General features: G+C 40.0%; 1 long non-coding RNA gene across 1 annotated transcript in view; it reads right to left on the bottom strand.

Moving 5' to 3' along the window:
* Nucleotides 1-4,103: 4,103 nt before the first annotated feature.
* Nucleotides 4,104-26,961, bottom strand: part of LOC125324313 — a 28,543-nt gene continuing 5,685 nt past the window's right edge. Inside the window, exons 3-5 of the long non-coding RNA XR_007202924.1 lie at nt 23,722-23,875; nt 9,960-10,042; nt 4,104-4,305 (exon numbers count right to left, since the gene is read on the bottom strand). This is a non-coding gene — a long non-coding RNA (uncharacterized LOC125324313). The remainder of the gene's footprint in view (nt 4,306-9,959; nt 10,043-23,721; nt 23,876-26,961) is intronic.

A 26,961-nucleotide genomic window follows, 5' to 3' on the forward strand; every position in this document is an offset into this window, starting at 1 on the left:
TATGTAAGGATGGCCTTCAGGACTGGCTTTATAAGAGCTTCACTAAAAGGAAGATGCATCTCAGCTCAGTGAAAACATTCTTGGCCTCTATAGATTGGTACAGTTCACACGGGTGACTTCTCTCCCAGACAGTTGGACTTAGCACATTTACTGGCAAATATATTAATTGCTGTCCAAGTGAAGATTAGATTTACTTCAGAGTAAAGTCCCATTGATGTGTCTTCCTACCATTTATGTTCAACAGTAGATTGAAGGTAGTAGGTTCAATAATATTTTGCCTCTTATATCCTGCAAGATCTTTGGAAATTTTGCTTTCTTCCTAAATCATTTTAATTATGCTTTTGTGGTGTATCTTTTCCCATTTCTGGTGCTCCATTAGAGCAAGTTGATACTATCCATTCATGTATTCATTGTTGCATACATAACCAATACTCAAAACTCAGTTCAGACATGGAAAACAATGCTATTAATTACACTGACATTTTCTGAAGGGCTAAAGTGATTTGCTGATTTTTTTTTGTGAATAGTTAAGAGAATTCCTTAAAAGTTCTGACTTCTTAAGAAAGAAAGAAAGAAAGAAAGAAATGCCACAATAATAAATTACAGCAAACCAGTGTTAAAGAATGAATATCCAGATTTGGATATCCAGATTTTCCAGTGCCTTTCTGCACGTGCATTCCTCTTTTTTGCAGTAATTGCAATATTCCTCTAAAAGGCCTCTTGCAACATAGTACTAAAATGCCTTCTGTGATCCTTTTCTCTACAGTCAACATCAGCAAAAGCATTTCAGTTGAAGTCTGAAATGCTTTTTACTGCTATATTACTATAGATAATAATAACCAAAACTGCCAAATACCTCATTTCTATTGCAACCAAATAAACCCTACATACAAATATATAAACACCAGTGATTTAGTGTCATTTCACTCTAATCTGCCCCAAGAGAATCTATTAATAAGAACTTCAGCCCCTTCGCCTTCAGGGCCAGGTCATAACAGTCATGTTCCAGATCCAGACTAGCATTCATTGAAATGAATGACATTATTAATATAAATCTCCTCTAAATAATAAAAAACTTGATTCCTTCCATTTACTTATCAGTTACCCTACTAATACTAGTGCTCACCCTCACAACCTCAAGACTTCAAACAAGCAGATTAAAGCTGAGCCAAGCAATTGATTTCGATTCTCAGTCAAGCAATAAGACCAAAAATCCCGAAACACACATCTGTACATAAACTAAACTCAGTGGAAAGAGGAAGCAGAAACTGTATGTGTATTGGTTTTCTTTATATCATATTCAAGTCTGAAAAACCTGAAGAAAAAAACATACGGGAAAACTGATGGACAGCACCTATTATGCATCTAACTTAAAATACATGTTGATATTTCCCATGGAAGTAGAATCAAAAAATTTTATTGCAGAAGTCCATGCAATGATGGACCTTGTTTTGACATTATCAAGTATTTCATGGTGATATTTTATATTTCCTTTTTTTTAATCTTATACCATAACGTAAATAATAACAATGAAGATAAGTAAGAAAACGTTGAAAAAATTTGTACTTGAAAAGAAAAAAAATCACTTTGGAATTTTGGTTAAAAATTGTGATAAAATCTGTATGATTTGGAGGAACACACCTTTTTTCTAAAATCAGTATTTTCTAAAAGGGAAAGACATCAAAACAGGAAATATTCAGCCCAAATAAAAAGAGCAAAGTCATTCAGAAACATTTTAGAAACCATCTAAATCCTACATAAAGTATTTCAGTAGGAATCAAAGTAAGTTTGCATAGCCTCTGTGCATCATCTCTTTCAATTCATGTTTAAATTCCTACATGAGAGAAATCCCCCATAAATGAAAAATCTCTGGTTAAACATCATCATTATGATAGAGTGCATTGGATTGGATTGGATTGAGATGGGATAGGATAGGATAGAATAGAATAGTTTCAGCCGAAAGGGGTTTACAGCTGTCATCAGCTGCCTGACTCAGTAGTAGTTTCTTTCTCACCCGATGATCCTGGAATGGTTCCTGAACATCAAACAGGGAAACAGTGCTATTTCTCACATTCTGTCACTCTAAGAAAGCTGCATCAATCTATTGTTGTTTTGCCAGACAGGTGAAATGATTACTGTGACAAAAGCAAGCCCAACATGACCTTCTTGCTAACCGTGTGATCCAAATTCTAGCAAATTGTTGGAAAGACGCAGAGTTGATGTTAAATGCTAAACTTTTCGTCAGTGGATTCCTCGCAGATTACTCAACACTTCCAAGATAATGGAAAATGCTCAGGTGGCTGGTGCACCTTTTAGTGAGGTCTGGGGAGTCCAGTTGATTACCTGGAGAGCAGCCACAGCTTGTCTCAGTGGTGGGAACACATGGCTTGGACTAAGCCCGCCTTGGGGTGAGCGTCTTGTTCATACTGCACTCGCTCACAGGATTAATGTGGGAATTAGCTCAGTCAGCTCCCATATGAGCAGCATTATGTTATCCAATTTGCATAGTCTCCCCATGCTCTCAACACGATACCAGCCCTGACAGTAGGAGCCTATGTGTTTGGAGCAGAAGGTACAGCGCTCTATCTCCAGTGACAACCATGACGTCTATATGGCAAGGGCAAGCAGAACACTTGACAACCATGAAGTTTGTATAGCCTGTGAATTGTTACAGTGGACATATTTTGGGACATCGGCAGCCTGTGAGAACTCTTTGCATATTTTCCTACTAGACCTGATCAAAAGAGCAGCCACCTTCATTTTGTTTATGAGAACCCTTTAGAAATTTCAGATACTGATCAAGTAATAAATACCCATCTCACTGATGACCATAACAAGGACTCTGCCATGCTTACACTAGACTCCTGTGAAAAAGGCGTGGGTTCCCCTTCAATCTATTCAGCTATGCAATGTCCTCAAACAGTGAAAGGGAAACCATAAAACTGAATGTGATGCACATCATCCCAAGAAATTCATGCCCTGTGAGTCCCTTGGCAAAATTCTCCCAGCTTCAGAAATGCTCTACTTTGCAAAAGAGCCTGAAGCAATTTAACATCAGATCTGCTTGGTTCTTCCTGGAACAATGTCAGATCTCTTGAGATGAGAACTTCCCATGACACACTCCAATTAGAGTCGGTGTCAGTAAATAGGCCTCTTGTAAAGACCATCCAACAGTCTTCCTGAGAACCTGTTCTTAGCTGCCTACAGAAAGCTACAATAGATAACTACAAAACTCAGTTTAGAAATTTCTGGTGTTGCAAATTTATTTTCTACTGTTTAGAGATAAGGAGTTTCAACCCGTTATCAGTGTGATAACTAAATAAATTATAACCAAGGACTATGGTAACAGGTCAGCAGAGAACAGACATGGCAAAAATACTGTGTTTTCAGCTAAGAAGAATAGCTAAAAAACCAGATTTTGTATCTTGTTTGCATGACTGATTTACAAAAGTAAGAGTTGCAAGGTAAACAGGAATTACTTGAAGAAAAGGTAACTGTAGAGATTGAAAATTTCCGTGATCTCAAAGAAGCACTTTTACAGTCAAGTGTAGCAATTACTAACAGCCTTCTGTGGCAGCAGACTGAATTACAAACAATGTTTTAGCCATCTATTTCAGGTCTATGATCTCAAATGCTTAAATACTGCTGTAGAACACTTTGCAGCACTAGTAAAGGCATCTACTAGTGAAGAGACAAATATAGTTATTCACTGTTTGGCCTATCACAAGCACCATTCAAAAGCTTCCCATAAATGTTATCATTTAGATGAAGTAATTGTATTTTTTTTTTTGATTCAAGATTACCCACTATATAACATAATAACACATACTATTTTAAAATTGCCTTGTAGGGTAAAATGCTAGAGTGAGATACTCTCACCCTGACTGTGAAAAACACAGCTTGATGCACTCCTGCCATTTTCAGAAATCAGGCCACCAGGTCAGCCAACTATGGTTTACAGAGATTTAGCTGCTAGTCCCTAATTTTAAAAAACTTGATATAAATATTTTAAACACATATTCCATGAGCTATTACACTGAGTTCTCAGATGTTCTGCAAGGATTCATAAACCAGCACTTTCTAAGTTACCTCTCCTTGTTACAATAAATTATGTTGTCCATTCCTCTGTTTGATTGGCAGCCTTTAAATCTTTCTTCCCCATTGAGTTGGGCCACGTGAAGTAACTGCAAAGAAGATCTTGTTTTCAATTTTTCAGGGTCAGATTGTCTTTCAGTAACACGGATGTCATTCATGACACAATGAATGAGAGTCATACCCAGGCCACCAAAAGAAGGGATGTTAACTCTGAAAATAAAAAGAAAACATCAAAAGTAATAGTAAAAAACTCTGTTTAAGTCAAAAACAGGCAGGAAGGCAGGCAGGCAGAAGCAGGGACTTATGCAGAAAGATAGCATCAGGCACAAATCCCAATATGTTCTCTGCGTGACCAGTTTACCAGTGCTGCTATTTACAACACAATAATTCATAGCAAGACTAAAAACCCCCACAGCTATAAATATTCACCACAAACATAGAACATGCTCTACATACTCCAAATAAATTAATCTACCTGCTTGAGAACTATTTTCTGCAGTAACTGTAAGAATATAAAGAAAGAAATAAAACATCCTTACTAGAAGCAAGACAAAACATAAGTATTAAAACTTGGAGTTCTTCTTTTCCTCTTAAACCAGTTTTGATTATGTGATGGGACTACAGTTTGTTTTCACCTAGGTTGGTGCTCAGATGAGCAAAGCTAAATATTTCCTTCTCTGAAGTAAGAGCCCTGAAACCATATTTTTCACCCAAGCATATTCATTGCAGTCAGAGATGAGATTTTAACATTATTTTATTTGAGGTTGTACTTTTCTGCGTCTTTTCCAGCTCTTTCTCTATTACCATTATAATTTCCTGAGTTTTAAGTGTCAATTATCATGATCAAAAGTTTGGAGAGAGAGGTTTAAGTCATGGCCACTCCGCCTTCCCATCTGGGTCAGCTACATATATGCAAAGAGCCATTAAAAAAGAGAGGGAGAGGGAAAAGGAGGATGGAAGGCTTCACCACACTAAATGAAAAGCAAACAATATCAGCATCCTAAGGAGATGTACCACTCTGCTGGGAAAAACCAAGACAAAAGAATTATCTGACACAACAGTTCAAAGCATATTGCACCTGTCAAAACGTCTGTCATCTTCTATAGAAATGCACCATTCTAAAAGAAAAAAGGGAAACTCTAGCAAAGTCACTCAGAAACAACAGACCACTTTGTCTCCTTCCTTCCAGCCAACTCCTCCATCTGAAAGCCATTTAACTCAATGCTAAAGATTGCCTGGAAGGACCAGACAATAGGAAGGTCTCTTTCATTGTCAAGGACAGTTACACTTTGAAGATGATGCTCAAAAGGGGTTAAAATGGGTCAACAAGCAATTGTTTGGTCTATCCAAGGAAATGTGAACAGAACATTGTTAAAGTCACCCACACAAAAAAAATCTAAAAGAGCACATCTTTAGGCTGGGCAAGTATGGGGGGGCACACACAAAATGCTGATGTAATGTCATAGTGAAATGGAGATAAAAAACTCCTACCAGTACAAATGGTAAAACTGAATTTCAGTAGATAGGTCAGTTCTTAGCAACATGCATCCAAAGCACAGTAAAAGCGAGAGACATACAAATTTACTAACAAAGGGAAAAACAACAGCAACTGACAGAATCAGATGTCATTTTTCCATAACTTCATTTGTCTGCTTCCAATTTTCACAAAATGCCCTTGGGAATCACTGTGAGTTGTACGGCTAGATGCAAATGGGTACATCTTAGGTACTGAAATGGACTTACTCATTTGTATATAACAGCTGTTTTAAAGGAAAAAAACTGGAAAATACTTTTGCTTTCGTGCAGATTATCTAAATCAATACTTGTACAGCCTACTGAAACCTCTTTGAGTGTGCATGTTCTCTTCATGCTTACATGAATCACAGAAGTTGCCATTTTATAAAAGCTTCTAGACTTAATTTACACAAATCTAATTCCTAAGGTAAATCTTCCATGAAATAGAGGATTCATCTAAAGCCATTTATTTATCCAAATCCAATCCTTATTTTTATTATTAAAAGTCTAGCTTCTCTTCTAGTCAAATTCTGGCTTGTTTTTGACTCTTAAATGCAGCATTGTATAGGAATATAGGCACCAAGTCTGAAAAAGCACCAGTTCAGCAGAACTAGCCATGAAGTGTATTCATTTGCATCTGCATTTGTAGCAAAGGGACATTCCATTATAAGCAGCTTCACACAGGAAAAATGTCTAAAAGTTCAGTTCTGTTGAAGGTAGCGGCAAAACTTCCAACAATTCCACAGCAGGCAAGGAGTCAGTTCTGTTTTCACAAGCTTGTACCTCTGAAGTAGGTCAGTGATCACAGAATCAGAGAATAGCATGAGTCTCAAGGGACCCACAAGGATCATGGAGTCTGGCTCCTGGCCCTGTACAGAAGCATGCCCAAGAATTCACACCATGTGCCTGGAAGTGTTGTCCAAGTTCTCCTTGAACTCTGTCAGGCTTGTTGCTGTGCCCACATCTCTGGAGAACCCGTTCCACTGTCCAGCCACCCTCTGGGTGAAGAACCTTTTCCTAATATCCAAACCTCCCCTGGCACAGCTTCACGGAGTCCCCTCAGGTCCTGCCACTGGTCACCAGAGACAAGAGATCAGAGCCTGCCTCTCCTCTTCCCCTCATGAGGAAGCAGAAGATTGCAATGAGGTCTCCCCTCAGCCTCCTCTTCACCAGACTGAACAGACCAAAGGACCTCAGCTGCTCTTCATCTGGTTTCCCCTCTAGACACTTCACCATCTCCATGGCCCCACTTTGGACACCCTCTAAGAGCTTTAGATCTCCATTATATGGTGGCACTCAAAACTGCCCCCAGGACACAAGGTGAGGCCACCCCAGTGCAGAGCAGAGTGGGACAATCCCCTCCCTCAGTCAGCTGGGGATGCTGTGCCTGATGCACCCCAGGACCATTTCTTCAAGACTGAGAAATAATGGACATAACGCTATTTACCATTATTATCTCTCCCATTAAAAAAGCAACTTCAATCACCTATAACTTCTATAATGTTTTTTCCCTTGTAGAGCCAGATATTCCTAAAATGCTAATCAAAGGTCAATGTTTTCAAGAGTTTGCAAAGTCATTTTTTGGTATAAAATATATTTCAGCTGTCTTTTTGACAAAGAATTTCATCTCAAGTAACGCTGGAAACTTGTCTTATAACAAGACCTGATCAGTTTTTAGAGATATGGTGAAATCCCTTTTTTATCTGCTTGTTTTCTTTACTTCACATCCATATACTGGCTTCCAACAGAAAAAAATTAAATATTCAAAAATATTGATGTCTTAGAGTTCAAGCAGCACCACACATGTCTATGAATGTAAAGTGACTTGAAAGCCTTGTAGACTTATCCTTGGTACTTCACACCCTTTGTCTCTGAATTCCAAACTTGTTTTTTCAGAAGCCTTTTATAGCCTCATGGAAGTGATTACTCAGTACTAAAATTAATGGGAGTCACAGTAGTGCTATCAGGGCCTCTTTCAAAATTAACTATTTTCAAGATTTTTACACTTGCTGCAAACCTGTCTCAAACTAGACCACTCGAAACAGTGATGAAAATGATCATTACACAATCAGTTGCACCTGCTGTGCAATTTAGATTTATATGGCTAAATCAGCTTCACAAGAAGTGCCTGACAGGGGTCAGAGTACAAAACTCCCCCTACCAGCAGTGTGGGACAACTGAGGTTAGAGCGTTATTGTGGTTTTCCTCCTCCTTCCTGCATTTTCTCTCATATTCTTCCACTAACCTCCACAACACAGTGTTCCCCACTCACTGCAATTGCTTCAGGTGACTTCTCCCCCTCTACAGCTCATGAGTCACAGAAGACCATGTCCCAGAGAATAAGAGAATCGTTGTCCCCTTGGTGGGTTTTTATGCTGGGGATGAGAACAGGCTGCTGCACCAGAAGCAAAAGAGAAAGAAAACAATGTTTGAGATCACGAAATGGGGATGCCCCACATGCAGTTGTCCTCTCGGGATATGTGAAACCTCTGTGTGCTCAGGGTCAGTGACAGCTCAGGAGAATGAAATGCTAAACTCTTAACAGAGCTACAGTACACGTGGGAAAATCCTGCCTGCATGATCTAAGACTGAAACTAAACTCATATTCCGTATAAGATTCCAACTATAAATACAGACAAAATTTTTTTCCCTTTTTCTACTTATTATCATGATCATGCACATTTTTCTCACTGTAGAGAAAGAAAAACATCCTGCCTGTATCTATTTCTATTGGAGGAGATTGGCAAATAATACCTGCCGAAATTTTCCAAAATGCTTTATCCTAACGTTGACACCTGGCAAAAGAAAAATCAGCTTTAATATTAGCTTGGCTAAGTGGTGCAACTGAAAAAAAATTGTGATGATGAATGTGGATAGATGTCACTAATAGCACCATAAATTGAATAAACTCAAAATTCAGTATCAAGTACAAGGACTTTTCATGACAGATGTGGGTTTGAGTTTGGTATGCTTTTTTCTAATTAGAATATAATTAGGATTTATATTTCCCTGTAGATAACACAAAAATGCTGGGTCAATTTTTCTGCTGGTGTGCCTCTGTGAAAGGCAGCTGACAAGCAGCAAATTTGTCTTTTTTTTCTTGGCTACAATCATGTGTTTATCATGTGTGTCTGTACAGTGTTAAGGCAGACATATCCTCCAATACTGACCATTCTCCTGTATTCATGTATGAACATGTGACCAAGAGCAAGATTTAATCACAGATCATTACCCCTCTTTATAGAAAGACCAATCCTTACATCAGGGGAAGGAGAAAACCATGTGTGACTTGAAAAGCAATTATAATTCACGAATAATGACTAGCTGTGGATCAGAAGGAACAGTTCACAAAAAACACAGGTGTAAGTTTTCTGAAACAAAGTTTTTGCAGGTAGTAAATATATTCAAAAATCCAAAGTCTTCTAATTAATGACTAAAGACCTAAAGTGCTATGTCTATCTGATAATGCAATTGCAATGAATCATTTAGCCAACTAGAGCATTTCAGATACACTTCTGAAGGTGACAAATATAAAAAAATTCCCCTTTGGATAGTTTTTTCAGTGTTTTCATAAGATATCAGGGGTTTTCCTCACTAAAAAAGCCTGCTTCATCTGATCTCAGGAGTGTACCTGACTGGCACAATGCAATTCGATTCTGTCACTAGAAGAACAAATACAACTTTGTTCTCCTTTCATGTGTCACCATAAATTTGATTAGATAAATTAATATTTCAGGATTTTTTAGGATTTTTTTGTTTCTGTCTACCAACGAAAACAAAGAATCACACACAGGATCCTCCTTGTCTTTCCAAATAATTCCCCCCCAAGTCTAGGTCCAAAAGGCAGCAGGGCCAGGTGCACACATCAAAGTCCTGCCAGCCAAGCCCCGGCAGCAGGGGCATGAAAAGCACACAGCCAAGAGCAGATGCAGAACACCAGCCAAGCTCCTGGCTGAGTTTCACGTAGCTCCTGTTCTGCTGCCAGAGAGCTCTGGCCACCTGCCTGGCCAGCTCAGGACAAGCCAGCCCCACACCACTGGAGCCCCAGCAGCTTCAGCAGCACCTCCTCGGGGCTCTGCTGGCGAGCGATGCATTCACACTGAGAGTAAATAAATGTGAACTTAGAAAAGAATGCCTGTTAGCCATGTAACTGAGCAAGGAGGCAGCAGAAGCTTAAGGTACCTTGGGGATTAATGACTGTGCACAGAGACCCACATGTTTGAGTCAGGATAGCCACCTCAAGTACCAATGAAACAGCTTCAGCATGGGCTACCTGCCCAAACACTTACTGGGACCCATTTTACAGCACATTTCTGAAGCTGACTACATTAAAGCGAGCTCATACTCACCCATCCTCTGTGCCTGCAGGTGAATCGTAGTTAAATTTCTTCCTCTTGAGAGCAGAGACCTCAGCAGGTCACAGCTCCTGCTTCTGCATGGGAAAAGCAGAGACACAGCAGATCAACACTCCCACCCAATACAGTGTCACCTGTGAACTAAGGGTACATTTGATCCCCTCACCCAGATTGCTGATAAAGACATTAAACAGAGCTGACCCTAGTTCCTAGTGGGACCACCACTACTCACCAGCCACCAGCTGGATGTAACTCCAGCCACCACCTCTCTCCGGGCCTGGCCATACCAACAGTTTTCTACACATTAAACACTGCACCCATCCGAGCCATGAGCACCCAGTTTCTTCAGGATCATGCAATGGGAAATAGTGTCAAGGTGGACTAAAGTCCAGGCCAATAACATGCACAGCTTTTCCCTATCCACTAAGCAGGTCACCTGCCATAGAAGGAGATGAGGTTGGTGAAGCAAGACCTGCCTTTCACAAACCCATGCTGGCTGGCCCGACCCTCTGGTTGTCCTGTACGTGCTGTTTAATGACACTCAAAATTATGCGATCCAGGACATTCCCTGGCACTGAGCTCAGGCTGTCAGGCGTGTAGTTCCCCAGGTTTCCTTCCAGCTTTTCTTGTAGATTGGCATCACATCAGCTAATCTCCAATCATCTGCGACCTCCCCAGTTAGTCAGGACTGCTGGCAAATGATGGAAAGTAGCTTGGCAATCTCTTCTCTGAGTAATACTCTAGGGTGGCGTCCATCTGGCCCTATAGGACTGTGTCTGTCTAAGTGGTTTAGCAGGTCGCTGACCATTTCTCCTTCCTAGAATCATAGACTATGCTGAATTGGAAGGGAGCCACAATCATTGAGTCCAACTCCTGGCCCTACACAGGGCGCCCCAAGAGCAACATCATGTCTCAGTGTTGTCCAAACACTCCTTGAACTCTGTCAGGCTGGTGCTGTGACCACTGCCCAGGGGAGCCTGTTCCAGTGCCCAAACACCCTCTGGGTAAAGAAACTTCCTGATATCCAAACTAAACCTCCCCTGATGAAACTTCACGCTGTTTCCTTGAGTCCTGTCACTGATCACAAGAGTGAAGAAATTGGTACCTGCCCCTCCTCTTTGCCTCACAAGGAAGTTGTAGGCCTCAATGAGGCCTCCCCTCACTCTCCTCTTCTCCAGGCTGAACAAACCAAGTGTCTTCAGCCACTCCTCGTACAGCCTCCCCTCCAGACCCTTCACTGTCCTCACGGCCCTCCTTTGGACACTCTCTAATGCTTAATGTCTTTTTTAAATTGTGGTGCCCAAAACCGCACACAACACTCAAGGCAGGACCACACCAGTGCGAGCAGAGCAGGACGATCACCTCTTTTGACCGATTGGTGATGGATTATGAGGGTTTCATTCTGCTCCCTGTCTCTGTCTTTTAGTTCAGGGGGCTTGGTATCTAGAGAACAGCTCATCTTACTACTAAAGACTGAGGCAAAGAAAGCACTAAGTACCTCCAGTTTCCCCATCCTTCACTGTATCTTCTTCCTCACCTACTTGTCTTCCAGCATGTGGGGACAGACTGCTCCTATACCTTTAAGTTCTCCTTCTTGGAGAATGTCCATTCTTCCTGGACTCCTTTGCCCTTCAGGACTGCCTCCCAATGGACTCTGCCAAAGATGCTCCTAAACAGGCCACAGTCTGCCCTGTGGAAGTCCAAGATACCTATGCTGTTAATGTCAGCTGTAAAGAAATGAACTCAGATCTAAGTACACTGAAATGCCACTGGGAGTATTAGAAGCTTGATTTATCAAGCCCCAAGTGAGTTTCATTCTCTACTATGATTGTAGTAGTAAACTTTGGTTTAGACCCTCCATGCAGCACCACAAAGAAGCAGTTCCGACAGTAGATCTAACATTTATTCCTAACATAGTGAAAAAACAACCTAAAATGTCTCTTTTATCTCTAAGCTGAAATAACTAAATAAAACCCCACAGTAGAAAGAGTTTTTTTAATACAGATAGTACCCAACAGCTTTGGTGCCACAGAGAAAATGAATGCAGAGAAATGTGGGGTTTGACATTTTTCCCCAGAGCCCAATTAAAATAAGCAAAGTAAAATGCACAGAAATAAAATATGTCTAGCAAATATGTTTCTCCTAGCTTGATTTGCTACACACTACTGCACCACTGAAATGGGAATATTAGCAACAAATTATACTTCATATTAAGGACAGATGAAACGTATTGTTAATATGTGCTATGTAAGGCATAATGAATCACAGACAGTCTCCAATTAGAGTTTTTTCCAGAATAAATAGTCATTATGCTCTAGATTAATAGATATTACAGCCAGAGGGGACTACTGTGATCATCTTTGACCATTGTTATCATTGCTTTTCAGTGCATAAATCAATTGTTAAAACCTTACTTTAGACATAATTTAATTATGAGTTATGCAACAAAACACAAAGGAGCTTCACTGAAATAGTCTATAATTAAGTTCAATGAATTGCTTGCCTCCCCTTCATTCCATCATTATTAAGATTTGTTCTTCCTGTAGTTCATGAAATTTAGTAGCATTTACAGCACTGAAGTTCCAAGTGGTACAGTTATTCAAGAAAAAGCAACATTTATGTAAGGAATTAGGAATGCCTGCTCAGGAAAGAAGGGTTCACATGTTAAAATAAATTTAAAAAAAAAGGCAAAGCGGCACGCGATATACCAGATTCCTATTGTGAGGCACAAATTCTTCACAACACTGGGAGACATTGCAGAACAAAAATACTATTAGAACTGTTTCAAAGGGAACATTTTTGGCTAGGATAGAGACTTTTGACATTATTTATTAGGTTCAAAAATGCTTAACAAAGGCCTAACAATAGTCCTGTGGAAACCACTACATCTGAGGCACTTTCTGTTGTTATGTGCAGGCATTGATTTGAAGATGGCCAGCATTAGTAGAACAATTCCCTCACAGCAGTCAATGCAAGTGAGCATTCATACACACACAAGCAAAAGCCTGTGAACAAACCATATGGAAACAAGAAAAAAAGTAAACATTTATTAACCTCTTTGTGGGGAGATGGGTGGAAGAACAGGCAAGCAGCGAAGGAGACGGTCATGCCAAATTTCTGCTAAAGAAGGTGTTTGCCCTGAGCATTTTTTTTTTGTGGAATATGAAAAAGGCTGGAGAATGTCTTCAGTGCCATGGAAACTGGGTCTTCTGGGGCTGCCAGCAGTGCCACCACCCTTGGCCACCCAGACACACAGACTGTATGACGCTCAGGTTGGCGGGTTTGGATGTTGCTCCTGCCCCCTTCCTCACCTGTGGCTGCGAGGACATTGGCAGTCGTGGAAAAGGCTAAGCAAATTTATGGGAAAATAAACATAACTGAGGATTTAGCTCAGCAACTATGACATACAGACACACACAAAGAAACAAAGACTTATTATTCTCACTGCAGGGATACAGAAATACGTAAAAGCTGTGCAACTGCTGCGCGCAGAAGGTTTGTGAGTGGTGGAGGCTGATGAAATGGTGCCTGTAGACCGCCTGACACAAGGAAGACCATCTTCCTACCATAGTTGAGCCAGAAAGTCACCTCCATCCTCACCTGAAGGTGGATACACTAAGACAGTGACCAAAACCTCATTTGATTTGTACGATCACCGGTACCTGAACATCTTATGCCACTGAAAAGCCAGAATAATGTCTCACAATTAAACTTGAGGGTTACAGCTCAGTTCCTCTTCTTTTGCATTAACCTCAATATAAGCTTCCTTATGATAGAAATTTTCATTTTCCAGTGTAATCAGTATTTAAATTGATGTTGGAGGAAAGGGAGAGGAGCTCCATGCTTTGGAAAATGCACTCTAAAGATAGGTCTTTCATTTGCATTTAAAATGTGATGAATCTGGTTACTGGTTTCTGAAATATGCTACAGAATATTAGCTGATATAAAGAAATCTCAAACAGGCTTGGTTTGGTGCTGCTGAAGATGAGATTGAAAAAGCAAATGAGTCCGTTCAAGGAAGGAGGAGGGACCTAACACAGAACCAGTATGTCCCTGGCCCAGCAGATGCTCTCTCACAGCTGATTAACCTGGACAATGCCCTGCCACAGCCCCAGGAGCAGCTCACCTCTGCTCTCACCAAGCCACAGCCTCCTGAATCTTTGCTGTTGCACCAAATGCAGCAGCGTTTTCATCCAGTGGCTGTGTTGGCCCACAGGGTATAAGGAAATTTGGGTCCTTCTTTGTCCTCCACATGGTAGGGAACCCCATCCCCCGGATTGGGGTGTCTTGGAAATGCCACGATACCACAAGCCATTTGCCATCTCCTCTAAAACAGACTGAAATAGATGGAGAAAAAAACCGCAAACATTATACAGCAGAGCAACAACCACCAAGCTAAAGTTAGTAACCCACCACTTATCTTTCCTTTTACATGAAAACACTGCCTTTCCTGGATTTACAAAGATCCTGAACTTCTAAATGCCAAGGGGTGACAGGAGGCAGAAATGCTGCCTGCTTCAATCCAGCAGCTCAGAATGTTTAAGATTAGCCCATATATCCACACAGCTATCCTTACTTAATAATCAGGTTGTACGCAGAAACCCTGAAGACCCAGACAGAATCATAGATTACATATGTTCTTCATTTAATTTGTCTTCTCCTCATTTAGACCATTTGCTGCCAACAGTTTAACTCCCCACCCAGTCTGTCACTTTTTCTATTTGCTTTTAATTTTGGATGAGTTCAGTGTTTCAAGCCTGATCAAAACAGGGGGTTTGTGTGGCTTACTTCAACTCATTTCTGAAAATGTGAAGATTTCTAGCAGTGAACACTCCTGTCTCCTGTGCACTAGACCTTGACAAGCAATGGCTGAATATTTTCCCACACCACCTCAAGCCTGACTGGGAGGGACACATGCTTTTGTATGGACAGTTTATTATGTTAAACATACATACATTATATTACTAGGGGGGTAGGCTACGAACAGGGCTTTAACAAAAGGGCATAGAAAACATGCAATTTATATTAATCACTGTGTGCACTTAGAACTGCAGAAAAGTTCCTGAGTGCATTCAACAGTTCCATATTTTCTGGGCATATCTCACTGCATTGCCTTCAAATACAATGAAGAATGTGCTTAAGGATTCCCATTCCTGTAGTAAGTCATCTCTTAATTAGGAAAGTATCGCCTCTGAAGGCAGTTCGAACACATGCTTTTAAGCCTGACTTCATTTAAAGTCAAGGCCAAGATTAGATTTAAAATATTTTTTTTTTTGAATGATAGCTTATTTGAGCAGACCACCTGAACATATTAGTGTGATTATTATGTTACAATGCATGTAAGAATAGTAATTTGTATTGAATTACAATATTGTAATTATAGAATCATAAAATATCCAGAGTTGGAAGGAACTCACAAGGATCATTGAAGCCCACCTCCTGGCACAGGACAACCTGAGGAATCACTCCATGCTGGATGTGATAAATATGCTATTACATTATATTAAAATACAATAAAATATACTACTATATATTACATTAAAATATGTATAAAATAATAATTTGTATTAAATTTGTTTAAATAATTGGAATTAAACTATTAAAATGCTGTTTTGGTGATTTTAATTATAACAAGAGGCAATATACTATGGTTTTTTTAGCTTAAGGAAAATTTTAAAGTTTTTAACATTTTCATAAATTGTTTATTGCTTGTACAAATTAGTTTGTAGCCTTACTGAAGATAATGATAACTTTAAAAAATAATTTTAAAAGAGATGTTATTTATTTTAGGTACTCTAGGTGGCTTTGGCCTCATGGTATATGTAAAGAAAATTGAAACCAGTAAACATTTATTATAAAAACAATAATCTAAATGTAGAGATACCAGAATTTAGAAATCAGTAGGATGGTGGATCCAAAGAATCAGACTTTTGGTCAGAGATTGAAGCCCTCAGCTTATGTGCAATTCAAGAGGAATTCATGGTTAAGAGCATTTCCCAAGAGCTTCCACAAGATCATAGTAGAAGCTTTAAGGAAAAAACCAGTAATAACAGATCTTAAATGGAACTTCTTATCCACACATCTCTTGAGAGGAACATATACAATTGATTTGACATTAAAATTACGCCATTAGCTGCTCCATCACTCATTGATTTCAATCAGGTTTAAAATACTGTTCTAGTGATGTCAAACCAAAAAGAAAATGAAATGCCATAGCCCAAGACATGCACAAACAGCAAAATGGAAACACTCAGGACGTTTAGAAGCATATTAAGGGTTAGGAGAAGGCCAGGAGCTCTCTTAAGTCTGTTATTTGAGGATTGCTGTGGAAATGTATGTTCAAACCCCAGTTGTGCCAGCAAGCACCTGGGAAGTGGTCAGCAAAACAAATGTGACAGCCCTATTCTTGTCCCAAAATGAAGCAGTATGTAAAGAGTGAAAATAACCATCTATGCTTGATTAATTAGGTTTGTAAGTATTCTTCAAGAACTAAACAATATTTCTAAAGATTTCAATAGTTCAAAGATTGCCCTATGGCCGCCTGGCCAATACATCTTCCAGCACACACAGTTTACAAGCATTTTTCTTCCCAATATGTTGTCTTCGTTTGGTGTGACATTGTTTGAGCACAGGTCTGTTTGGGTCAGCGTGGTTTTCTTCGCATCACAGCAGTGGTGCTGAGGACAGCACTCAGACCATACATCTTCCATGTCATTTCAGTCAAAGGCACATGATGCTTCCCGGTGCCCAATCAGGAAGGGTCCGGCGCTGGAACAGGGGGGCATATTGGCAAACTCAGCTTTCTTAATGACAGCCATTGTTGCAGACAAACAAAAGCACGGTTCTGAATATTAGCGTGCAGCCGTGTGTTAAGGTCATCTGTGTGGCACATCCATCATCTCCCAAAACAGGGGCCAAAATGCTTTAAAAAAATCTGTCCAAACATGGTATTTTCAGAATATGCCTCAAAGCTGGCAACCGATACAAGTGCAGTGACCACTTTGAACAGTCCTTCTCCTCCTCAGCAATTCTGCATAGGGGCAGTGGAGAAAGAACACAAGATAACAGATATAGTCTTCCTAACTGCTAGTAGGGGGGCTACTTTAATTAGGCTAATCAATTAACAAAATTAATCTAATAATCTGTAATAATTAGGCTGAACAGCAGTTCTTCCTATAAGTTAGAGCTCCACAATAGCTCTCGTATTAACTACTAATGGGTAGCAGCAACTCTCTGGTTTTGAGGCTCACTGTTACACTGCTCACCTGTGAAAGCATCTGAAAAATTGAAATTAAAAGGATATAATGCAGCAGGCTAAAATCTTTGACTGATCCTTCAGTAGTCATGAAAATAATGCCAGTGAGGTTACACCAATTAAATGTCAGTCATATTACTTACAGCAGCAACAGCTTCTCAGTATATGACGTTCACAGTCTGACCCTTAGATGGAAGGGACAAAGCTGTTGCAATCATTTTTAGAGGTCTCTTTAGCAAAATTAATAGATGACAGGAAAAATCCATCATCGGTGTTCATTCATTTAGTTAAATTATATAGTTGGCTCCTTTGTTCACTGAACAAATACTGACTTCCCAATCATTTTCTGCCCCACTAAACAGTTAGAAGCCAGAAATACTATTTATTGGTCACTTTGGTTTTAATAGCTGCTCAATGTAGAAAAGAATTGTACCAACACATATTCAAAAGGAAAATCTGAATATCAAATTTCTGTAAAATTTCTCTTGTGGTTTTCTTTTTTTGTTTGGTTTTTTTGTTTGGTTGGTTTTTTATTTGGGAAGATTATTTATTTAACAGTGGAACAATGAAGAGGACTAACACTGGAATACTCACAAGCATTTTGTGTGAGCAAGGCTGAACCTGACTGATGCACTGAGCCCCTCCAGCAAGGAGGCTGCAGCAGTCAGGCTGCTGGAGGCTTCCCCAGTAGTGCTGGTGTGGCAGCAGGTAAGTGCCTACCACTCTGTGACAAAGACCCTGGATGCATGGCTCAGCTCCCTGAGTCCAGAAGTGCTTCTCAGAGACTTTTCTTATGGCTCCCTGTTCCCAAAATCTTTCTCCTAAAAGCCAGTAGCAGATAGGTTGCTCGTGGTCATTACTGTTCTTACCTCCCTGGGTTCCTGCCAGGAACAAAGGACGGGTTTGGTCACTACCTTCTCAATCCACCCCTGGTGACAGCTCATCCCACACTCCATGGCTGCAAGCAGAGGTCAGTAGTCCCTGCCACCCCAAACAAGGCTCCCACCTACATTTCAGGTGGACACCCACCTGCCAGTCAAATAACACAACCATAGAGAGGCTTTCACTCAGGTCACATTAATAAAAACCCAGATGCAAACCCAAGCATCCCATGCAACAAGTATTTCCAATATTATTAGAATGATTGGGTCAGCTTCTCCATTGACTGCAAAACAGCACTTGTTCAAAGACTGAAGGAGCAGCCAAATAGATGAGTGTGCATGGAAAACAAATCTAGGCATAAGTTACTTCGCTGTTTGAGCCACAGAACTGATTGCATGTTAAAAGCTGTAATTGCCTTTGGCAGTGGGTCCTTTAGTGAGTGCCTGACTTTGTGTAACGTTCTCAGAGCAAAAATTGGATAACTACACAGAAGAGCCACTACATCCACGCATCCCAGCTGTCAACATATATCTCCTAATTTTTTGAGAAAAATCAATTTCTCCCTCCAAAAAAAGTCGAATATTTTGAGAAAAACAAAAGCATATAAAGTTTTCATTAGTAGGATAAGGAAGAAGTGTTTACTTCTTCAAAATCATGATTTTCTTTAGGCTTCTGGTTTGTTTTGGGTTTTTTTTCCCTACAGTATAGTCCACAAAGATTTCCCTAGGAGATGGTAAGTGCCAGAAACAACTCTTGGATTACGGAAAATTTTCATCTGCACTAAGTGATCAGAGAAAACTCAGTTCCTGTCTTGCATCTACAGCCATATCACACAGTTATACCAATAAGCTCAGAATTTATTAATACTTATGAAATCTACATGCTTGTGGCTGTCCATACATCTAAAGTCTGAGTGTTGTAAGTGTGCATGAGAACTAATCTACGTGGAGGAAAGAAAAAAAAAGATGTTTATTGGATGAACCATAATGGACCAAAACTGAGTTTTTTTATATGCAAAATTATGCAGACCACAAATACTTAGATTCTCATTTTGCTGGGCAATATGGGTACCACTATCATTTAGGCCATTAGGAAATTTAATACACCCCTGCTTTTGCCACTACTATCAACTTAAGTAACTTTTTCAATCCCAGTGTCCAACATGTTTAGCAAGTTTATCTACACAATAAATAAAATCAACTTACTGTAAGCACTATTTAATTGGTGGATATATATAGATCTACACTCCTGCTACTTATAAAAGCATCTGAAATTTTTTCTGACATCCCTTCCTCATATCATACAGAAATCTGCTCCCCAGTCTTTCTGCTCGTGTTTTTATCAACTTTCAACAACACTGAAGCACATGATCACAAAGAGTCATACAGCATAAGCTGGTCTCATATCCATGGCTAACTCATCACACAGTCTTTGCAAAATGCTCCATATGTTACTGTAAATGCAATGGTATTGCACACTCCCTGGCAAACAGAAGAAAACCACAAGACCTGTTTATCATTGATCTTCTTTAGGTACACTTGACAGGCAATACAAAAAGCTGAGGCTGACACAGACATCAAACGAAATATGTGTAAAGGTGACCAGTTCAAATAATAAGCCAGTGATTTGGTGACATTAGGTGGAGCATAGGTTTAGGAGACCACAGAAGCATTGACAGCACAGTAATGGGATTAACCATATTCGAGTAGAAGAAACATCTCTACTGTGCTTCAGCTAATCTGAAGCAGCCTGCTCTGAGCTCTGACTGCCAGACTCTGCTACCTGCAGTTCAAAAGTCTTGCAGGGCTCCAAGTCAAACTACCTTCAAGTGCAGCAGCAAACCCATGAAACAGTCTCATGCAGGGAGGATACATGCAATGGGGTACACTGCCTGAGGGGATTGCAGAGACCCCACGTCTGCAGGCCTCCACCAGCCCCTGAGACAGATTAGTCGGGACTAATATACAAGTATATAAATGATATATAATGTTAGATATTAAATATATAATTGCATATTATATGTATATGATATGTCCATATATCATATACACAACTATGGCTTCACTGGGAGCTCCCAGACACCCTGAGGTCTCTTCTGACCATCTGAAATGCAGTGGTTAGTGTTAGTTTTGTGACAAATTCTCTTCTGAGAAAACTGATAACTAACAGCAGGAAGGTTTGCTCTCCAACACCAATCCAATGAAAACAAAATTCAGCTTGAATTGTTTTCTGAGAGATGGATACAAGTTTTGCCCAAGATTCCCAAAGAAAGGGGCTGGAAAGTCCTTGCTTAATCTCCCATTTAAACCATCTGCTTGAACATAACTGCTAGAGAAAAAAAATTTACAGTGTAAATAGAATAGAGGGAAATACAGAAATAATAATTTTCTTTTTTTCTCTTTTCATTGTTTATGACCCTGAAACTGCTAATGTGTGACAGGAGAATGGCAGCAGAGTATTTCCCAAACTATATTGAGTTCATGGCCCACTTCCGCATATTGGAGATGGTAGCAAAGCCAAAACATCCAATAAACATTTGTGGTGATTTAGCAAACAAGGCTGACAAAGCTGAAACAAGGCTAATTCAAAAATTATTTAATATATTTTGTCAGAAAAAAATTCCTATGTTCTGAGTAAGGATTTCTTATCACTCTCCATGTGAATGGACTTAGAAAAAAATATATGCAGCAAGATTTTAAGTACATAACCTAACACTTAATGGCACATATAATCACCACACATCCCTCATTAATCTCCCATTTAAGCCAATTTGGTTCACATAATCTACATAAGATGCATATTAAACAAGGATGAGAACACCACAGTTCAGCTGTTCTTAAAGTGAGACGCATTTTACCCTAGCAACAGTACATCCTATCCAAATGTGTGAGTCCATCAGCTCAGCAAAGGACTGTGCCATGATTTAGGAGAACTGGGTGAAGAAGACAAGTCTGGGCTCCAGGACTTAGCCAGAAATGGCTGCATTGCTCTGTAACCATAATATTTGACATTTTATAGAGACTTTTTTTCTTGCTAACCAAAAACTAAACCCTGTATTTCGATATCTGGATGTTTGGAATTTAGTTCAATTAAGAAAAATTCAAAACTTTTTCCTAGAACTCGACCTCATTCGTAAACCAAAATATCATGCTCATGTGTCATCATCTGAACACTTTGATAATGTTCTTGTGAAAGAAAGTTTAAACCCAAAACTGTACTGTGAACAGCAGAAGTATCAAAACACAGAAACAAACTTATTTTCACACAAGGAAATGTTGTACAACCCACCCCCATTCTCTAGTTCATCTAAGAACCTGAACAATCAACAGCAAATTTTGATTTGAGGAATATTTCTGCCAAATTCCAATCTTCTGAGCACTTCAAGCAAAACAGTCAAAATATTAAATCCTACCTTTCCTGCAACGTGTGGTATTCCAGCTGATTACAAAGAAAAAATGTATCATTTGAAAACTCATTAGCTATTAACACAGAGATGAACTAATTTATGTCTTTTGCAACTGGAACTTAATCTAGGACACAGGCTGTTTACCTCATTTATTCCAAACCATTTTTGAGATTTTAAAATCTAAAGATTGCCTTGCATGCTTAATATATTTCAAAAGCAGATGAGGAACAGATTACAATTTACTAAATGCACCGTAAAAAAGAATATAACTTACTTTTAATAAAATACCCAGAAAAGAGCCTAAGAACAGACAAAGAGATGAGTAGCTGTGCATGGGGAAATCACTTCAAAATCATCTTTTGGATAAGAAGCACTTTATGAAGAAATTGATTTGTAATGTTTCTCCATCATTGTCTTAGGACAACATCTGGTGTTCTAAGAAAGGACTCCTCTTACACTCAGGTTCCTTGCCTTTGCTCTTTGTGATACAATGTTGTTAATATATACCTTTTAAAAAAATTATTTTGTTATTCTTGTATATCTTTATGTCTGGAAAATGGCACGGCAGTGTATATGCACATCTATTGCATGTTTAAGTGTAATTGTGTATACAGACACATTTTTATGCCACCTTCTCCTCTCTCCAATTCTGCAAAATGCCTTTAACACTTCACCTGAGGCCTTAGGAATTCTGCTGAATTTTTCTAATAATCATCTATCCACTTATGGATTCTTCTCATGGAAAAAAGAGACTGTTGGCCATTATGCCTGGCAGGCATTCAAGGTTATAAATTCCAATTATTAGAATTCTTTTCAAATCTCTACCCAAAATCTGAGGGACATTTTCCAGCCAGGTGAGCAGAGAACTCTGCAGCTTCAGATGGGCAGCAGGTGGAGCACACATGGAGGAACACCTGAAGAGGCACTGGGGGTTTGGGCATTACAAACATTACTCCAAAGGCTAAAGAAAAGCAGTGATCTGAAAATCCAGCCCTCTGTCTAGCAGCCTTACACTGGAAGTGCACTGAGACGTAGATTTTCTGCAGCATCTGCTGGATAATGGTCCTAATCTTCTGCTGGACTAACTTGCTAAAACCAGAAGTATTCCTTGTCTATAACACAGATAGGGATATCACCAAGGAGAAGTGGGATATGCACTGGCCAAGCAAAGAGCAGCCATCATGAACCAAGGAGATCACAAGAGCTCAGAAATGCAGGTAATGCATGACAGGACCAAGGGGAATGCAGCATATCCTCATATTGTGCTTGCTCACGCCACTGCAGGGGGAAAAAGCTGATTAGGAGGTTCATCACATAAAACACACTGGCTTACTCCTTTCTCCAGAAGAAATAGTCACTGGTGGAAGCATGATGGACTAGTGAACTTCCTCCTCACAAAGGAGCTAGAGCCAATAAAATGTGTTCCCCTGCTCACCTGTGGGAGAGTATCATGGCCTAATGAAAACTAGTTCTATTTACCGCCTCACCTGCAGAAATTAGCAACAGGATAATTCAAGATAAAAATACATTCTTTTCTTTTTGGTCAGTCTCTCCTGTGTGTACTTGCACAACTGCATCAAACATCAGAGGCTCTCTGTGAGCAGCACTGCAAGAGATGCAGATCCCACCTCTGGAATCGACAGGCCTGGTTTTGGTAAGTAAGAATGAAAAATGGGGGTTGATGGGAGGACCCTGGAAGCCACATGGTTGGTGTTCACTTGACAGCCTGCCCAGCAATGCCAAGGTCACAAGTTTGCCATATGGGCTGTTCACTTCAGGGTTGGACTTGATGATCCTTGTGAGTCTCTTCCAACTCAGAATATTCTGTGATTCTGTGTCACCATGTCAAAAGACAAAAAAAAAAAAAGACTATGTTGCTTGTGAACAGACAAGAGGGTAATGCCACAACAACAAGGCAATGGGCCTTTCTGCTTAGAAAGAGAAAATTCAAACCCTGTGAATTATAAAATAGTGCTTGAAGTTTGCTTTGTAAGATATCTTAATTCCTTTCTGCTTTTATTTTTGGAGAGAGGAGGAAGAGGGTGGAGAGTTGGGGGTGAGGAGGTCCTGTGTATGTAAAATATGATCATAATGAATGCTTACATAACAATAATCCTGAATCAAGAGCTCACATACCACATTTCACTTGAGAAACTTTGTGTGCTGCTCCTGACAAGATGGGCCCAAATCTCAAATGACTGTGAATGGCTCACCTGCAAGCTCTCCTCATGCAGTCTTTCACTTCACTTTTGCTTTCCCATTCTGTGTTCTGCAACCAGTATTACCAGCATCCCTCGGGGAAGACAGTGCAGCTTCAGAAGGGATGTGGCAACACCTTCACTCCTTGTCAACTCTTCTTCCAAACTGCTGTGAAAGAAGACATGAGAAAATTCTCAACTGACACAATTTGCTGTAATCAATTAAAATTTAATTTGCAGATAGTTCAAACCCACCTGATTTAATTTTGAATGACAATAAAGCTCAACAAATCTCTGCGTGGAAACTTGCAGCACCTTCCCCATTCAGGCACTGTCTGGATGATATGAAATCCAGAAAGCACACAAGTTGCAAAGGCAGCATGCTCAAATTAATCTTACCCTCCCATACTAGGCTCCTCTGGAAAAAAACACTAACTCATTTCAGGTTTGAGTATTCTGAACCTAAAACAGCTCTTATCTAAACTTGCCTATGTGAGATTTACAAATGAGAAGAGAACAAATAAGGAGTAATTTAAATTTTAATTTAAAACCCCTCCATTTTCTTATCCCTTATCAAACTGCCAGCATTTTTCCTGCTAACAATGAGCTGAGTGTCATGGGCACAGCACAGCCCCCTACCACAAACCAAGTAATCTCTTTCATCTAAAACCCTGATCCCTTTAATAAACAAAATACGAAAAGGCAGTCAAAATTACGCTCTGGCTTTATGAAAGAAACAGGGAAATCCTTAGAGCACAATCCCCTACTTGTTATTTTCACAGCCCATGTGACCCAAAGTCATTCTGAAGGATAAAAAGACAGAGGCTGCCACCAGATCTCTGCCATGATTTTTCCACAGTTCCCAGCCTTAGCCCATCTGTTATGCAGCGGCCACATGAATGGCATGTGTCAAGAGAGTCATCACTGTGCAAACTGTCCAAAGAAATCAACCAGCCAACTTCCTTTTGCTTCCATGGCTTCAGCAATTGTTGCTGAGCCGGCCACCATATGGTGAATAATTAGTTTTTCGACCCCACTCTAGAAAAATGTTCGCTCCATTGCCAGGCATTAGCAATATGTGTGCTAATGAACAGCACATGATGAATGCCTATATATTAACAAAAGTTGAGATTTTCTGGCAGAAAGCTGCACTCACTGCAAAAATCCCGGTTACTCTTAAGGAACCGAGAGATGGATGGCAGCAAGTCCTGGCTGAAAGGTGCAATTCATCCAAATTTCTCCATTTCTCAAACACTAAAGGAACTTTGCAATAAACCATCCCACTCCTCTCATCTTACCGCTCCCTTTCTTAAAATGATCAATTCCAGCCACGTAAAGGATTGGCAACGCAAAGCTCTCAAACAGAGGTCCTCTGTTCTCGGGCAATTGAGGTGCATTGTGTAAATACCCGGGACGCAGGTTCCTCCACACTTCTTTTTTGTCTGAGGGCTTGATGCATATGAATTTATACTGAGTACCTGCAGTGTGCAAGCTCCTTGAGGAGTCACTCCCAGACCTCTGAGCAAACACTCACCTCCAAGGACCAAGGCTGGTAAATACACCTGATGGTTCCATCAAATGGACTTAAAAGCTCAGCTAAGACCTCTAAGTACACTTTGCTCCATGAAGTGATTTTTTTCCTAGCACTCTAATTAAAAAGAGATCTTCCGTACATTCTTGTGTAGGATATATCCCCATATTGTGCAGGCATCATAAACTAATGATCACATTCAGGAAAGCTGGTGGTTCTGACCCTTGCTTATCGTTAGGAGAGTTCCATATGCAGCCCAGAGACATTTTTAAATAAAAACAACTATTTACAAACAGACTTGTTAGGATACAACCACTTGTCTTGGGAAAAACTGCAACTCTGGCATATACATTGTGTAAGTAGAGACATTTTAACATGCATCACAATTAAAACACCTTAGATGAAAGCCATTCTTCAGAACACGGGGAACAGTACAGGTTCCAAGACACCTCAGTTTCCTTCATGTAGATTCAATGGTGAAAGGCACAGAGCCAGGTGTAGAGTGCAATCCCTGATCAGATCCTGTTGCTGTCACTGCCAAACTTTGGGCAAGTCATTCATGCTTTCTGCACCACACAGCCCAGCAGCACCATTGCATCAATGGCACCCAGCTCTCTCCCCAAAGCATCTTTTTGGCCATATGAATAACTCAGAAGAAAGCAGAAGTCAGTGGGACCACAAAGGGCAGCTGTACACATGTGTGACCTCACTTCCCAGATCTGACTAGTGGGCAGGTTTTGAAATCTGTTATTTTATCGTGTGTTAAGCCTGTCCATTAGTCAGGCAGTTTTTTCCCAAGACTAATTTTGGACACAGCTGACACTATGCACAGTACTGATGGCTTTTGGTTTTCTTACATTTTTATTAACAGAACTTGGTCACAGATTTAACTCCATTTGGTGCAGTCTCAAGCACTAAGTGTCCCCTTTAACTTGTGTGAGAGTATCAAAACAAGAAATTATCGTCTGATAGCCAAATGTTCCACTAAATCTTGCTGATAACTGTAAGTACAGGCAAGAGTTCACCCTGTTTAGTTCAAATAGTGATATTGCCTATTGAAAAGTAAAATTTACTACCTGCAGGAGTCTAAAATTTACAGGAGAAAAGGACCACAGATTTATAAAGTTAATCTAAATGATGCCACAAGCTCCTTGGTAGCACTTCCCTATGGCAAACACTCACTTTTTTAGACATGACCACCTTCTTTCAGTGTCATTGAGTCATTTGGACATGCTGGGGACAGTAATTTAATTTTGATTAATGAGTAGCAATGACATACAAAGAACACAGAGTAGAATTATCTCTACACAACAAGAGCTGGAGTGCCAGGACTCTGGTATGGAGCTCTGGTCCAGTAGCAAGGCCAAGCTTGAGACTGAGTTAGATCAAACTCCAGGATACAGTTTCATGACTCTCAAGCTTGCAGGCAAAGCTGGTTTAAGACATTCCTGTCCTCTGTGCTTATCTGTGCTATTGCCTTCAAACTGCTTCTACAACTTCCCCTGTGCCTCACAACATAGAAAAGTTGTGTCCAAAAAAAAGTAACTTAAAAAAAGTAACTTAAAACCGCCCAAAATGCCTTGGAACTCCACCCCAATCAGTATTAGCTGGGGGACTATTTGTACTGTGAAAATTCCCAGCATTCAAAATAAAAGTTGGTTGTACCAATACATGGACCAATAGACATTCATAATAACAATGTTTGGCCAAACCACTAGGCAATT

The sequence above is a fragment of the Corvus hawaiiensis genome, chromosome 4, assembly GCF_020740725.1.
Source record: "Corvus hawaiiensis isolate bCorHaw1 chromosome 4, bCorHaw1.pri.cur, whole genome shotgun sequence".
Classification (NCBI taxonomy): Eukaryota; Metazoa; Chordata; class Aves; order Passeriformes; family Corvidae; genus Corvus; species Corvus hawaiiensis.